This window comes from Rhinatrema bivittatum, chromosome 8, assembly GCF_901001135.1.
Source record: "Rhinatrema bivittatum chromosome 8, aRhiBiv1.1, whole genome shotgun sequence".
Lineage (NCBI taxonomy): Eukaryota > Metazoa > Chordata > Amphibia > Gymnophiona > Rhinatrematidae > Rhinatrema > Rhinatrema bivittatum.
Window position 1 is genome coordinate 207,940,553 of NC_042622.1, and position 15,646 is coordinate 207,956,198.

The following is a 15,646-nucleotide window of genomic DNA, read 5'->3' on the forward strand; positions in this document are numbered from 1 at the left end:
CTGCGCTTTTTCCCTAATGTCTGCGTATCGGTACCTTGGACCATAAAAGCTAGGGCCCTGATTTTTTTCCCCTGCCGTCAAAGCAGAGGACGATGTTGCAATTGCATCAAAATCTTGAAAGCTAATTAGTTAAGAGTACTAATCCAATGACTCCTGTTAGGGGTAATAGCTGCTGCTGTTGCATGAAGGGTATCCCCATGCGCCCTTTTCTTTATTTCCACCTCTAGCCTTTAGGGATCCAGAGTGTTTATCCCATGCCTTTTTAAATGAGTTTACTGTTTTTGTCTTCACCACCTCTTCGGGAAAGGCATCCCAGATATTCACCACCGTTCTCCATGAAGAAATATTTCCTGATGTTGGTTCCGAGTCCCCTACCCACCCTTGGAGTTTCATTTCGTAACCACTAGTTCTACTGCTTGCTTTCCAATGGGAAAGGTTTTGACCTTTTCAGGTATCTGAAGGTCTCTCCTCTCTTCCAGGGTGTACATATTCAGATCCTTCAGCCTCTCCTCAGAAGTCTTCCGATACAGACCCCTTCTCCAGACCATCTCCAGCCTATTCATCCTTTTGAGATACGGTCTCTAGAACTGAACACAGTACTCCAGGTGAGGCCTCACCAAGGACCTGTACAAGGGGATCATCACCTCCTATTTCTTACTGGTTACTCCTCTTTCTATGCAGCTCAGCTTCTTCTGGCTTTAGCTATCGTGTAGTCACATTGCCAGACATTATCACCCCAAGGGTGACATAAAACAAATAAAATACATATACAAGCTCCCAGTCCATGCACATTGATCTTTCACCCCCCCCCCCCCCATTTTTGGATTACCACACCCCAGATGTATGACTGCACTTCTTGGCATTGAATCCCAACTGCCAAACCTTAGACCATTCTTCAAGCTTTCTCAAATAAAATTTTTTTTTTTTTTTTTTTACTAATAATTTTATTAAATTTTCATAAGACTACAAAAAAAATGAAACAGCACAACAGTACAGAACAGCAAAACACATAAGCGTCGTAGTCGGTGCCGTAATCCCCCCCCCCCCCTCCCAAGTAATCCCTCCCTTCCCGCCCTACATCCATGTGCTCGTAGAAGGACAATAGTCTAGTTCCAAAAATTATAACAAAGAAAAAAGGAGGTAAGATCAGCAGAAAAAGAAAAGAACATAAGTGGTATGCATCACTGAGAACCTGCATAACTCAGGGTTCATCCCAGCTTTAGACATTGTCTGTTGTTTCTCCCAACCCAGGTAAGGAGACCAAGCGGCTTGAAACTTGGAGATGTCCGCGTGGAGATCCGCCGTAATCGCCGCCAGTTGACAAGAAAGATGAACTTTATGTTGTACTACCTGCAATGAGGGTACGTCCGCTAATTTCCATGCTTGTGCTATTGTCAACCTGGTTATAATAAAAACTTGTTGGCAAAAGTGAGTGTGATTCTTTCGGAGGGTCAAAGGTGGGTGATGAAGAAGCATAAAACTAGCCTTGTATAGGCCAGAGGCTCCTAGAATCCTCTCCAACCAGTTTGCCACTGCGGTCCACAGGTCCCTAACCTTTGGGCATTGCCACCAAATATGAAAGAAAGTCCCCGGATAGCCGCAGCCCCGCCAACATTGAGCGTCCAGATAGGGGTATCGCCGATGCAAAAGTTGAGGTGTAAGGTACCAGCGGGTGATCATTTTATAACAATTTTCCTGATAGAGGGCTGAGACAGAACACTGACGAGCCTGCCGGTACATAAGAACATAAGAAAATGCCATACTGGGTCAGACCAAGGGTCCATCAAGCCCAGCATCCTGTTTCCAACAGTGACCAATCCAGGCCATAAGAACCTGGCAAGTACCCAAAAACTAAGTCTATTCCATGTAACCATTGCTAATGGCAGTGGCTATTCTCTAAGTGAACTTAATAGCAGGTAATGGACTTCTCCTCCAAGAACTTATCCAATCCTTTTTTAAACACAGCTATACTAACTGCACGAACCACATTCTCTGGCAACAAATTCCAGAGTTTAATTGTGCGTTGAGTAAAAAAGAACTTTCTCCGATTAGTTTTAAATGTGCCCCATGCTAACTTCATGGAGTGTCCCCTAGTCTTTCTACTATCCGAAAGAGTAAATAGCCGATTCACATCTACCCGTTCTAGACCTCTCATGATTTTAAACACCTCTATCATATCCCCCCCTCAGTCGTCTCTTCTCCAAGCTGAAAAGTCCTAACCTCTTTAGTCTTTCCTCATAGGGGAGTTGTTCCATTCTCCTTATCATTTTGGTAGCCCTTCTCTGTACCTTCTCCATCGCAATTATATCTTTTTTGAGATGCGGCGACCAGAATTGTACACAGTATTCAAGGTGCGGTCTCACCATGGAGCGATACAGAGGCATTATGACATTTTCCGTTTTATTCATCATTCCTTTTCTAATAATTCCCAACATTGTTTGCTTTTTTGACTGCCGCAGCACACTGAACCGACGATTTCAATGTGTTATCCACTATGACACCTAGATCTCTTTCTTGGGTTGTAGCACCTAATATGGAACCCAACATCGTGTAATTATAGCATGGGTTATTTTTCCCTATATGCATCACCTTGCACTTATCCACATTAAATTTCATCTGCCATTTGGATGCCCAATTTTCCAGTCTCACAAGGTCTTCCTGCAATTTATCACAATCTGCTTGTGATTTAACTACTCTGAACAATTTTGTGTCATCTGCAAATTTGATTATCTCACTCGTCGTATTTCTTTCCAGATCATTTATAAATATATTGAACAGTAAGGGTCCCAATACAGATCCCTGAGGCACTCCACTGTCCACTCCCTTCCACTGAGAAAATTGCCCATTTAATCCTACTCTCTGTTTCCTGTCTTTTAGCCAGTTTGCAATCCACGAAAGGACATCGCCACCTATCCCATGACTTTTTACTTTTCCTAGAAGCCTCTCATGAGGAACTTTGTCAAACGCCTTCTGAAAATCCAAGTATACTATATCTACCGGTTCACCTTTATCCACATGTTTATTAACTCCTTCAAAAAAGTGAAGCAGATTTGTGAGGCAAGACTTGCCCTGGGTAAACCCATGCTGACTTTGTTCCATTAAACCATGTCTTTCTATATGTTCTGTGATTTTGATGTTTAGAACACTTTCCACTATTTTTCCTGGCACTGAAGTCAGGCTAACCAGTCTGTAGTGCCAGTCAGGCTAACCGGTCTGTAGTGCCAGTCTTTTGGAGTCAGCGTCAGGCCCAAGTCTCGCTCTCAGTGTCCCACATGTGGAAAGGGTGCCCCATCAGTCTCTGCTAGAGGGCATAGAGCTTAGAAATCATCCCGCTAGTTTTATCAACTGCAGCACAAAGATGTTCAAACTGGGACTTGCCCCTGCGTATGGAGTCCATCATTCTGGGTGATCGAAGGAAATGAAGCATTTGACTGCCTGCTAGAAAGTCGGAAGAGGGTAACCGATAGAGAGCCTGTAGTTCTGGCCATGTCATCAGGGTCTCACCCTGAAGCAAATGTTCGATGCGAGTGATCCCTTTCTTTCGCCAGGCTTTGAACACTCCATGCTGGCGGCCAGCTGGAAATTGTAAGCGGTTGTAAAGACCAGTAGTATGGTAGTAATAGCGATCGCCTGCCAGTTTCACCTTCCAACGATCCCAGAGTCGTAGCATAGTTTCCAGGGCCCCCGTTTTTAGCCCCATCGGTAGCCAGGTGGGTCGTGGCTGCCAAATAAGATCAGTTAGTGGCATACCCCCAAGAACCTGCTCCTCAAAGGTGGCCCATTGCTTGGGGGATCGACGACTATGTGCGTCAGGTATCGCCTTCAGTTGGGCAGCGACATATAACCAGAGTAAATTCGGAACCCCAAGTCCCCCGCGATCACGAGGCTGGAACAGCAGACGCCTCGACACCCTGGGGGGGCGCTTGCGCCAAATGAAGTCGAAGAGTATCTTCTGCCAGGAACGGAGTATTGCAGAGGAGATGAATATAGGAATGGTTTGAAAAAAAATACAAGAAACGAGGGATAACGTTCATTTTTATAATAGCCACCCTCCCCAGCCATGAATATTGTCCCCTGTCCCAGAGATGGAGATCCTGTCTAATCCGTCGCAGCAACGGCATATAATTGAGACTAAATAAGTCAGAGAGATTCGCACCAAGGTGGACCCCTAAATATTTTAATACCTTTTGGGATACCCTAAAGGGGTATAGGCGCGTCAGTTCGTCCATAACCGCCGAGGAAGCATTAATATTTAGAATTTCCATTTTGTCCATGTTAACCTTAAAACCGGACACCTCACTGAATGCCTGCAGCTCCTCCGTGACTCCATCAATAGAAGTCAGGGGATGTGTAAGTGTGAGAAGGATGTCATCCACGAATAGGGAAATCTTCATGGGACTGGGCTGCATGGGTACTCCAACAATAGAGGCGGAGGCACGCACCCTAATCGCCAGCAGTTCCAAGAACAACGCGAACAATAATGGCGACAGAGGACATCCCTGGCGCGTTCCTCGTTTAACCGGGAAAAGATCCCCATATTGTCCATTAACCTTGATTCTTGCGCCTGGATCCTGGTAGAGGCAGTGAAGCCAGCGCAAGAATCCTGGGCCAAAAGACATTTTTTCCAATGTGGCAAACAGAAAGTCCCAGTGTACCAAATCAAATGCCTTTTCGGCATCTATAGCCATTAATACCATAGGGACTTTTGCAGTGGTGGCCCACCAGATCGCATCAATCACCTTGCGGACGTTGTCAGCGGCCATCCTACGGGGTATAAAACCAACCTGGTGACTATGTACTAATAGAGGGAGGACAGTATTAAGCCTGGCGGCCAACACCTTTGCCAAGAGTTTTAGATCTACGTTGAGCAAGGAGATAGGGTGGTACGATCCACACTGCGTGGGGTCCCTGCCTGGCTTTGGGATAACAGTAATGCCCGCCACATTGGAATGAGGGGGTAATGGGGCTCCCTCCTGTAATCCGTTAAAAAAGTCAGTCAAAGGGCCTACTAATTGAGTAATAAACTTTTTATAATAACTTCCAGAAAAACCGTCCAGCCCTGGCGATTTACCAGCCTGAAGGTCCCCAATGGCCGCTTGAATCTCAATAGGTTGTATGGGGGATTCTAAATAAGCTTGTTGGGATTTAGTCAAAGAGGGAAGGGGTATCGACTCAAAGTAGCGGTCTACCCGGGCTGCTAAAATGGTAGGGTCCGCCGTATATAACTGGGTATAGAACTGAGTAAAACAACGGCGGATGTCTTTAGTCGCAGTCAGAATAGTGCCCGTCTTGTCCCTAATCTTGGCTATAAGAGTCGCGTAAGTACGCTGCTTAAGCAACCTCGCTAAAAACCGCCCTGCCTTATTGTTACCTTCATAATAGCATTGTTTGGCCCGAAGCATAGCATGGGTTATCTGCTCAGCATCCATTAATTGCAATTCAGTGCGCTTGAGCCGAAGGCGTGCGAAGGTGGCTTGCGTCGGGTGATGTGAATGATCGCGAGTCAAAGACGCGATATCGGCTAAGAGGGCGGTGCGCTTCGCCTCTCTTAGTTTCCGCAAGGCAGAAGAGAGTGCTATCAAATGCCCTCTCATAACCGCCTTGGACCCCTCCCAATAAATCCCAGCATCACGCACCGTTCCCTTATTCAGGGTCAGGTAGTCCCGCAAATGAGCAGCCAATTGCTCGCTATGGCCAGGGTCTCGGAGAAGGTCATCCCTAATGCGCCAAAACCTACAACCCGGGTCAAGGTCCTGCGCAGGCCAATCGTAAGCCACACGGGAGCATGATCAGACCACGTTATGTCTCCTATGCCAGTGGCCATCACCTGATTCTGAACCCCTTTATCCACTAACAAGAAATCCAGGCGAGAATAGGTAATGTGAGGGTTAGAGTAGAACGTATAAGTTCTGGCCGTAGGGTTCCTCTGTCGCCATATATCTAGAAGACTCCACCCATGCATTATAGACTTCAAAGAGGCGGTAGCCTTCCAGCTCCCTGCCTTTCGGGGATTGGAGGAATCTAATCTAGGGTTCCGCACTACGTTATGATCCCCGCCCCAGATCAATATTCCCTCTGCAAACGTGGATAATACATCCTCCATTTTTGTAAAAAAGAGATGCTGATCCACATTAGGTGCATACACACTGACTATAGTATACAAACGTCCGTCCAGCTGCAGTTTCAATAATATGTAACGGCCCTCAGGGTCTGCAATATGCGATTTATATTAAAAAATGACAGACTGAGCTACTAGTATACCCACCCCCGCATATTTAGAGGTAGGGGAACTAGAGGCAAAATAACCGTGTGGGTAACCTGCAAAGCACAACAGATGTTCATGGTGTTTCCTAGTGTGCGTCTCCTGGATAAGGGCGATATCTACGTTTTGGCGCCTGAGATCTCTAAAAAGCTGTTGACGTTTCATGGGGGTATTAAGTCCCTTTACATTCAGGGACCATATTTTCAATGCCATGTAACAAACCTTATAGATTGATGTACACCACGCCGCTGCAACAGATCTCTATCTCCATCTCGGACCTCCCCAACATATTGAATATACCAAGCATTACCCCCTGAGCACATGGATGAAAAAATCCCCTCCCCCCCTCTCCATATCCCTGTATATCCCCCATTGGGATAACTCCGAAAACTGGGGGTCTTAGTAACCAGCGAGAAAAGTCACTCCCCGGCTAAAAAATAGGTAATTCCCACCTGAAGTTGATCAAACCCACATACAGTAGAACAGTGCTAACAATACCCGAACAGTATGCAGAAAGACAAGCCGTCCAGAACCTCCAATCCTGGAAGGTTAAATAAGGTTTCCAGTCCCTTCAGCCTGTGGGGCCAGCGGCAGGAGCCGTCCTCGCTCCAGGCGGTGTCCGTCCCTGCCTTTCCAGCCTGCGTTTATTGCCTACTCGTTGCCAGCGTGGAGTCTTCGGCAGATTAGACAATTGCGGCACGGTAGCCGCGGTGTCCGGAGGAATAGGCAGCTGGATCTTAGCGAAGACCGCAGACGCCTCTTCTAAAGTACGGACCCGAAAAAGGGTCCCCTTATACTCAAACTGAAGGCCAAAGGGAAAGGTCCATTTGTATCTGATGCTCCGGTCCCTCAGGGTGCTGGTGATCGGGCGAAAATCAAAACGCTTGCGCAACGTGGAGGCCGCAAGATCGTTGAAAAAACCGAGTTTAGGTCCTTCCCAGACCCACTCGCGCTGTGTGCGAGAACGCGCATACAACATCTCTTTTTCTTTGAAGGTCTGGAGACATACCAAAATGTCCCGGGGCTTTTCTGACTTCTTGGGCCCCAGGGTCCTGTGCACCCGCTCGATGTGAAAGCTAGGGCCTCCGTCCGTGGTCCCCTCCCCCTCGGTGTCAGGCTCCTTCATGAGATAGTGGAAGATTTTTTGCACCACAGACTCACAGTTCATATAGTTTTCTCCTTCAGGCACTCCCCGAATGCGTAGATTGTTTCGGCAGGACCTGTTTTCGAGGTCCTCCACCTTGTCAGCCAGCTGTGCCTGGTCCCGCATGCTAGTATGAAGCGCGTCGGCCATTTTGAGGAGCGTATCGTCCTGGCCCTCCACCTTAGTCTCCAACCCGTCCACGCGGTAGCCGAGGGTGGCTAGATCCTCACGAAGCTCATCCATGTGCTGCATTAGGTCAGCTTTATGTTGTTTCATATCGGCCCGCAGACCGATAAACCAGTCCCTCATCTCTGCCCGCGACGGCAGGTCAGAGATTACTTCCGGGACTGGGTGCTCCGCCGCGGTATCAGCGCTGAGGCCTGCCATCGTGTCCACCGCGAGCTCCGTATCTTCCCGCCCCGGTTTCGCGTAAGTAAAGCGCTTCAAATCACAACCCGGTTTCAGATTCGCCATCGCTGGGTTTTATACGACTGGCTTCGCTAAAGGAGGCTAAATTTCGGGTGCGGGAAACATGGGTTTGATCGCTCGCAAAATAAGTTGCTGGGAGCTCTCGGGCTATGCGACCATTCCCGCCGGTGACGTCAGCGCGCCCCCTCAAATAAAACTTTTAATTCTCTACTCCTTCAGGCATGTCCACTCTCTTGCAGGTCTTAGTATCATCCACAAATAGGCAAACCTCACCTTCTATCCCTTCCACAATGTCTCTCACAAAGATACTAAACAGAACTGGTCCTAAAACCAATCCCTGTGGCACTCCACTTAACACTGCTCTCTCTTCAGGGAAGGTTCCATTTATCATAACCTGCTGTCTCTTGTCAGCCAACCTGTTTCTAATCCACGCCACCACATTGGCACCGATGTGAGGGGAGGAAGACACGGAATTTTCCAATCTTTATTTCACTTTGAGAATTGGCACAAAATCCATGTAAGTATGTGCTTGTGCTGTGCTGGCTAGGCCCAGCAATGAGAAAAGTAAATTGCTTCTAAACCAGCAATTGGAAACACAAAAAAAGTCTCTGGTATTAGCACTTTGTACAGAATTCAGGCTACCAGGAATGCAGACTGACAATCTCTGGGGTGGAGTCCTGGAGAATGAGTGAGCCAGCCCTTCAGCCTGCCCAAAGAATCAATTAGGCGAAAGTGAGATGCAGCTGAGGTCAGTTAAGGCCTCTTAAGACAGAAGCTATGAGGTTTGCAACATCAGTTTGATTTCAGAGCTGGAAGAAGCCAAGTTTTTTACTCTAAAACAGCAAAGAAGGTAAAAGGAACTATTTTGAGGTACAAGATAATTTTTCTAAAGTTATATTGGGCCTTGTGTTCTGTTTTATTGACCTATTTAAGTAACCTATTGACCTATTTATTTAAGAATTTAAGGTAAACTGTTTATGCATGTGTGGAATAGACTTAGTTTTTGGGTACTTGCCAGGTTCTTATGGCCTGGATTGGCCACTGTTGGAAACAGGATGCTGGGCTTGATGGACCTTTGGTCTGACCCAGTGTGGCATGTTCTTATGTTCTTATTTATTTATTTATTTTAAAACTCTTATATACTGCTTAATCAATTAGGGTAGGCCTAAGCAGTTTATAAAATTCAACATACATAATTAAAACTCAAATTGACATAAAACAAATAAAATACATATACAAGCTTTCCCTGAGAGCTAAAATCTGGTGAAGCGACAGACGATATACCTACCTCTGTACATATGTTCCTGATATGGTTCCCAGTTACATTTAATTGAGTTTATGAAAGTTCTCTTTAATAGTTTTCCTGTATACTTGTGTTAATGTATTCTGCCTTGAGGCGACTGTTTTAATGTATTTCCGCCCTGGAGGCGACTGTTCAGTTCCTTGTAAACCGGTGCGATATGTATTCTTTACAGGAACATCGGTATATAAAAATTAAAAATAAATAAATAAATAAAATAGAAGAAAGGAGAGAGAAGGTGCAAGGATGGAAAATTATTTGTAGGCAAGCTTAAATAAATAAGTTTTTAAATGTTTCTTGAAGACCTTATTGTTGGAAAGTAATCTGAGATTGTCAGGGAGGGAGTTCCACAGTGAAGGGCCTGCAATGGAGAAAGCTCAGCATCTGGTAAGATCTAATCTAGCCAGGTGTACAGTTGGTACCTCGAGTAGACATCTGTTGGCGGAGCGTAATTGTTGCAATGGTTGATAAAGCTGGAGGAGAGTGCATTGCCAGATGGCTGAAAGATTGTAGATTAAGTTATGGATAAGAGATAATTTTATAATGAATCCATAGGGAAATAGGAAGCCAGTGTAGAGAGAATAGAACAGGGGAAACGTGATCTCTAATTTTTGAACAGGAGAGAATTTGGGCTGATGCAGTTTGTGCTGATTGTAGAGGTCGAAGAGAAGAATCAGGTAGGCCTAAGAGTAGGCCATTTCTGTAATTGAAACCAGAAAATATTAGTGCTTGAAGAACTAAACGGAAGTCATTGTAAAATAGCAGGGGTTTTAGGTTTTTTAAGAGGTGCAGTTATCAATGAAGATGAGTAGAAGGATGGCAAGAAGATAATGGAATTGTGGAGAGGTGTAGTGTTTCAGTTTTTGATGTGTTTAGTTTGAGTCGATTATGAGAGAGCCAAGTTTTGACAGAGGTGATACATAGAGAGACGAGGGATAGGGTGGTAGGCCTAGAGTGATTATAAGGAAAGAAAAATTGTATATAGTCTGCGTCTATCTTAAAATTAACTCCAAGACCATCCAGTAGTCAATAAAGGTAAAAGATAGATATTAAAGAGGACAGCGGATAACGCAGAACCTTGGGGAACACCAGAAGTAACAGAACACCAGTCAGAGTGAAATTGGCCGATATTGACTCATTGGACATGGCTGGATATGAAAGAGGTGAACCAATTGAGTACTGTGCCCAAAATGCCAATTGATTGAAGGCCTCTAATAAGAATCTGACGATCTATGGTATCAGCCACAGAAATGTCAAGTAAAACCATAGTGTAGTCAGTATTTATGTCATATCCACGAATGACTATGTTAAAGGTGGATAGAAGAAGTGTTTCGATGCTGTGGCCTTTTCGAAATCCATGTTGATTGGGGTGAAGAACAGAATGGTCAGTAATGTAATCAGAAAGCTGATGCAGAACAACAGATTCAATCATCTTTGCAAATGAAGTTAGAGATGCAATAGGGCGAAAATTGTTTAGTTCTGATATGACTGAATTAATTTTCTTTAGGATTGGCAGAATGGATGTGCATTTCAAAGAGTCTGGAAAGGACCCAGAATCGAGGGAAAGATTAACTAGAAGAGCAAAGTGTGTAGAGAGATAATCACGACAGGCATGCAAGAGGTAGTCTGAGCACGGGTTAAAAGGGCTATGTGAGATTTTTAATTTAGATAGAATCAGTGAGATGGGTAGATGGAACAATATCATCAAAAGAAGACCAGGAGCTTGAAACACAGGTTAAGTTGGGATTTGGAACGGGTAAATGAGAAAATTCATTAGATATACTAGTGACTTTGGATTTGAAATGTTGAGCAATTTTGGAACAGAAGTTATTATCAATATAATAAATCTTTCTTTGGTTTTGAAAATATTGAATAGAATGGTAGGATTACCGTTGGCAGATTGGATTTTGATGGCATAGAATAATTTTTTGGCTAAAGAAATTTGCTTTTTGTACGAACATAAACAAGCATAAAAAGCGTTTTTATTTTCAAGAATGGAATTTTTACGCCAGCGTTGTTCCGATTGGCGTAGTTTAGTTTTTAAAGTGGACATGAACTAAGGTGCAGAAGGTTTGTGATGAGCACAGTAACACTTAATTAGGGCAAGAGAGTCAAAGGTTTGTAAAACAGTTGAGTTCCATTCTAAAACAGAAGATTCGGCATCATCATAGGTGGTAGACGATAGTTTAGAAAGAAGAGTATTGGAAAACAGATCAGGGCTCACGTTTTTTTCTTTTGTAGTAGTGTTTTCAGGATTCTGCAAAGGTTTTGTTTGCAGGCTGCTGAGAGTTCCAGCAAAGGACCGGATAAAGTGATCAGACCATGGTACATGATACATAGTTAGGCTAATAGAGTATGGTGAATAAAAGATGGGTTAAAGCAAAGTAGGTCTAATATGTGGCCAAATTTGTGTGTGGGTTTGTTAGCTAATTGTTCCCAACCTAGCCCAGCCATAGCTTCCAGAAAATAAGAAACTGAGGGGGTGGGGGGGAGAGAGGATTGAGTGTCAACATGGAGACTGAAGTCTCCAGTTAACAAGGTTCGAGATAGATCCACTGGTAAGGTGGTCAAGGTTTCTAAAAGGGGTGAAAGTTCTGAATTTTGTAGTTTGGATGGACAATAAATCACACAGAAATTGGCTACTGATGAAGTAATAAGGAGGAGTTTCATAGGGCCCTGTAGGGAAGAATGTCTATTTTTTCAAGGGTGAAGGGAAGATATAATTAATGGCCAGTAGGCCTCCTCCTCGGCAGTTAGGACTTGGCTCAGAAAAGGAAGTATAATCCGGGAGACATAAATCATTAATAATAGAATCATAGTCAATAGCCAAAATTCTGAGATTAGCATAGCATCAGGTTTTTGCATAGATATTAGATCGTAAATGACAGGAGCTTTTTTCCCAAATTGATTGCGCATTACAGGTTATTAGAGAAATAGTTGTAAGAAGGACAGCGATCAGCTTAGCTGATAGCATGATTGGTTTCAGATAGCATCTATTAACAGCCTTGTAGCTATGAGGAGGAGGTCCAAGTTCACCATATATACCCTGGCCTAGGATAGTACTGATTTCCATTAAAGAGAATAAAGTGGAGAATATTTTAAGCAAACAGAAAATTGTAACAGCTATCAAAACGAGAGCACAGAAGGTGAGCATGAAAGGGCACACAAAGGGGCAAGCCCCTTTGTCGTGCTCCTTCAGCGCACGGCGCCTTCGACGTCGCAGCTCCAAACATGTGCCGGCGCCCAATGAATGACGCATAGGTGGGCGGAGCAGGAGGAAACCTGCACCGCACAAATCCTGTGATAGAGGCAGCCCAAATTCAAATGAGAAGGTAGGCAAGCAGAAACTCCCGGAGGGTACAGCGGGAATGCAAGCAGCAGCAGAGGCAAGAGTAGATGAAAAGTCCAGCGTCGTAGCTCCAAACTTGTGCCGGCGCCTGATGGATGACATCAAAGATGGGCAGGACGGAAGGAAACCAGTTTATATATTTTCCTGATTTGTATTTCATTGTGATCCGCTTAGCATGGCACATTGCTAATATAGGTGGAATAGAGATGTTTGTAATAAATAAATAAGCAGACTAAGTTGCTAACATTGTGACACGTGCATTTTTTTTTTCTTTTTTGACAGTTTACTGTATTGTAGATCCTAGATCAGAGGCTAATTGCCTAATACAGCAAGTCCCTGGGAACAGAACATCAGCTATTCTGGTTATTTCAGTGCCTCTGAAGTCACTATGTCTTCATTGCTTTCAACAATAAGAAAACTCCACCTTGTGACCTGAGTTATTCGATTAGAAACAGTTGTCTAAATCTGGAATTATTTTGGTCGAGGCATCTACCACCTTCAGAGTTCAGACGTAAGCGACTTAGTATTTCAAGGAAAACAGAGAAGCCATAACAACTTAGCCACAGGGACTGCTTCTGCTTCCCCCCATGACTCCTGTCCTATAAGCATCTCCTGGGAGTCTAGGAATGAGGGACAGTTGACGTAGTGTACAGAGATATATGACCCAACAGATTATAGCTTGAGGGTTAAGGAGCAGTAAGGTGAGACAGGCTGTTACTCTTGCCGAAAATGAAGTGCATTATCAGCCCTTGAGTTAAGAGTTTTCTAGCTTGAGCATACATAGTAATCCGCAAAGAGAGACTTGGAAAAAAAACTCTCCTCTCCTACTGATACACACAGCCAGCCCATAAGTGAGATACAAGTTTTACTTTATAAGCCGGCGCTGGAAAGAGTGGTAAAGTTGTTTGCTTTCCTTGTCAGGAGGCAGCTCTGTCATTTCTCACCACCCAAGTTATGGTTACTAACTCTCCTATGTTAAACAGCAGCAGTGCTTTTCAAGTTTCCACATTTCGTGGAAGGGTGTTAGCAGTCACCAGAACAGGTCTGGGCACAGAAAGAGCCGCAGGAAAGCAAAAGGAGGGGGTTAGATAGATTTATAGGCTTTTTCTCACTTGGAAGAGTTGGTGCGGCCTAGTAATTATGATACACTCTTTCTGGTGAGGATCCTACCAGTCCTAACCAAAAGATCTCTCTTCTGAAATCATGCAGTTGACCATACAGCAGAATAAGATTTAACTTCAGTAAAATAAAAGGTCTTAGCCTTTATTTTATGACCAATGGGCTTAAAATTATTCCTAGGCCGATTGCAAGAGGATTATCCCCTATGGTATTACCCTGGAATAAAAAGATGTATAAACCGCTTACGCAAATGCCCTAAGCGGTGTACAAGAACACACACAATCTCAAATTAGCAAACAACAGTAACAATATTGCCTAATCAACATATGACTAGAAAGGTCTGATCCAAGAAACTTCAAGATGTATCAGATCTTAACGATGCAAGCAAAACTGCCCAAAAGAGTTCAGAAGTAGCTGGTTACTAGTGAACACAGCAAAAATACCTGCTGAAAAAAGAATGTCTTGGCCATGATCTTAAATGTTTTGTGCATTCTACATCCATAATTCATATGGCAAAGAGTTCCAAAGGATGGGAGCAGCGACAGAGTAGGCCCGCTCCCTTGCATCAGACAGGCGTGCTTAGGGGATTGACGGGAAGGAAATAATCTACAACTCCTTTAACTGAGACCTGAGAAAATCTGAACCACCACCAGGGGGGTCACCAGGGTTTAGCTGAAGTGAAAATAATGGAGATGAAATCTCCCCCTGAGCCCATTTTGCCACAAATAGCCCCAGTCTTGTCTGCAATAATATTAAAGGACAAAGTGTGTGTGTGTGTGTTGGGGGATGGGGGTGGGGTGTCAGTACTCCAAAGGTTTGCCTAACTTTATCCGTACACTGCCTGCTGAATATCAGCCTCAAGCTGACGGTGTCAATAAGAAGTCTGCTCCTGTCAACTGATGGAAAGAAAAGAACTTAATGCATCTAAGCCAGATCCCACCAGAATGTAAACCACTTACTCACTATGGAAGTAAACAGTTAAACTAGCTTCTCGAAGGAGTCAAATATAATGCAACAGAATGAAAAAGCCTCAGCTCCTGCATCTGCCTAAACCTCAGCATCCTTCACCTTGTGCCACCACCTCCGTTCCAGATTCCATGGGATTAGAAAATCCTAGATCACCCAAATGCATGGGGCTGGACTGATCAGAAGCACAGTGCTGACATTAGCTGCCGAGGTCAGCCATCCAAATCAGGCATTAAAATAAATACATAAAATCAATCTGCTGGCCTTACAAAGGCAAGACTTGAAATTCACAACAGGAAAGAAAAAAAATCCTCTTCTACCCCTTCCTGCACTTGCCAAAGGACGCTCACCAATCTCGAGAAAATTACCTTCTGAGATTTAGAAGAGACTCCTAACCATAGGGTCGGAATGGGTCAACCATCAACAGGCTAAATCAGGCTGATATTCTCCAAATAATCCAGGTGGTGCTGCAATGAACATAGGTATGCCTCAAAGCCATTATTTATTTATTTACATTTTTCGAGTCGCCCTGTTCTAATAAAAGGTCTGGATAACATACAAGAAAGCAGATACTTACAAAGTAAAACTCAAAAATTCAACCAAATAATAGCGCATTACATAAACTAGTTATAACGACCATAATTTGTTATACTTCCATGATTTGAATTTCCTAGCTAAGGCAAAGCATGGCGTAAAGCACCACAACTTAGACTGTAGTAATAGGATATACATGAAGGGCAGGCTTTTGGAAATAGCCATGATTTACACTGCTTCCAGAATACTAAATATTCTAATCCGACACAAGAAGCGTAATGCAGAATTTCCTAGCTGAGCACCATAACAGGAAAAAGATCTCTTCCGTTGTCCCCATATTTAACATCAGAAACCGCAGGAATGGACAGCAGCCCCTCGCCTAGAGAGAAGAGCTCTCCCAGGAACATACCACTCCACTTTTTAGTGAGCAAAAAATGGTCCTTCTTAAGAAAACATTTCTAAAAATCAATACCATAAATTAAAAATCAATATTAAAAAGCAAGAGGCAACCAGTGCAACTCCTGGAGGTTTAATTTCATCAGA

General features: G+C 44.1%; 1 protein-coding gene and 1 long non-coding RNA gene across 9 annotated transcripts in view; one reads left to right on the plus strand and one right to left on the minus strand.

Moving 5' to 3' along the window:
- The window catches only part of RNF43 (ring finger protein 43), a 92,374-nt gene that overhangs the window by 14,995 nt on the left and 61,733 nt on the right, over window positions 1-15,646 (minus strand). The window lies entirely within an intron of this gene.
- LOC115097206 lies at window positions 18-13,758 on the plus strand. The gene is made up of 3 exons (XR_003858232.1): window positions 18-605; window positions 1,252-1,361; window positions 12,767-13,758. It is a non-coding gene; the product is annotated as an uncharacterized LOC115097206 (long non-coding RNA).